Source organism: Aplysia californica, unplaced genomic scaffold (genome assembly GCF_000002075.1).
Source record: "Aplysia californica isolate F4 #8 unplaced genomic scaffold, AplCal3.0 scaffold00097, whole genome shotgun sequence".
NCBI lineage: Eukaryota > Metazoa > Mollusca > Gastropoda > Aplysiida > Aplysiidae > Aplysia > Aplysia californica.
This window is the reverse complement of record NW_004797367.1, coordinates 1,348,437-1,350,001: the sequence shown is the minus strand read 5'-3', so window position 1 is coordinate 1,350,001 and position 1,565 is coordinate 1,348,437. Positions and strand designations below refer to the sequence as shown.

General features: G+C 39.6%; 1 protein-coding gene across 1 annotated transcript in view; it reads right to left on the bottom strand.

The window, feature by feature from the left end:
• The window catches only part of LOC118477438 (fibropellin-1-like), an 8,236-nt gene that overhangs the window by 5,773 nt on the left and 898 nt on the right, over positions 1 to 1,565 (bottom strand). The gene's annotated exons all lie outside the window — the stretch shown is intronic.

Below are 1,565 nucleotides of genomic sequence, written 5' to 3'. Positions count from 1 at the left end.
CCCCCTCCCTCTTTTCTGCTTTTTTCTACCTCATAAAGACACTGTGTAAGACACATTCCACTTGTCTATGACAAATACTTTTCTCCTAAACAGTAGATGGCCGTCTTAGACAAATTCCATTGGAATCTACACACACAGTGTTCTCGTTTCACCCACTTGGGAAAAGGGTACGAGGCTAAGACTGGAAAGGCCGTGTCAGTGTAAGGGCCCAGACGCGTGTGAAGTATTAAATGTGTCATGATACGATGGAATCAGGTGCTCGTCAATGTTTGTGGCATATTCAGATACTAGAATTGGTATGATCTCAAAGCCTATTCATCGATGATATGTTTTTCATAAGGGACTGAAGAAGGTGGGTTTTACCTAGTAAAAGAGTTAGATTTAGCAAGAAAACGGCCACCAAAGTTTGGTGACTTTCAAAACTGCGGTAGTGCCCTTGGAAAGTGCAAATTTATTTTTAAAATGTTGGTGCTTTTTGAACAACTTGTTTGTTAATAAAATCTATACCTGAAAGCCTTTTTAAGTTGGCATAAAAGTTGTTACGCTCATAACAAACAAAAATCGATACAAAATTGCCAAACATTCGGAACACTGTCAGTTTCCCCGATTTCATTATTTCGGCGAGCGCCTGATTTCACCATAATGCCACACAATCGCTGTTTTCACTAAAGCTTCTTGCCCCCATGGAACCATAGACCATCACATCACACGTTGTCACAATTTTGTTTTAGGTGTATTATTTTGTTAACGTCGTTTTGGGTTGTTTTTTTCCTTGTCGTTTTTTTTTTGGGGGGGGGGGTCGATCTTTTGTTAAAGTTTCTTGTCTTTTTAGACCATTGTGAGAAGTAGAAGAAATCACCTTTTAACAATAATAATTATAATAAATAGCATTTGTATAGCACATAACCCCGCTCTGCAGCAAGCTCTATTCGCTTTACACTGTTTCATTACCCCAGCAGACCATAGAATACTCAGAAACATTCTCAGCTTCTCGGGAAGCTTACAGTGCAAGCAGCTGATTAAGCGCTCAAACACTAACAAACTGACAAGATCTTTCACTGTCTTTTGCTGGGTACTCATTCCTACCTGAGTGAAATGAGGAAAATTTGAGTAAAGTACCTTTCCCAAGGACACAACGCCGGATCCCTGACGGGATTCGAACACACGCCCTTACGGTTGCTATTCTGAGAGCCTAACCACTAGGCCACCGATGCATCTTTTCTTAAGTTTAGTAAGAATGTCGCGGTACTTACAACATGGCTAGCTCACACAAGTGCCGAAGAGTAAAAGTGTTACCAGAGAGTAACATACAAATAAAAGAAGGAAGAGATAGATAAAGAAGATAGATACCTAATAGTAATAGGACAGAAGGAGCAAACTTTAGCAAAGCACCCACCAAACACCCACTGGAGGTTATCTTAGGAAATGTGAGGGAAGAAAAAAAGGGGAGGTGAGTTATTTCTATTGGTTTTTCTAAACTATTGCCGAGAAAAAGATTAAATTTTGACCTTACCTACTTATTTCGTAAGAGTTTTACGGCACTTGCAACACAATAACGTCATATA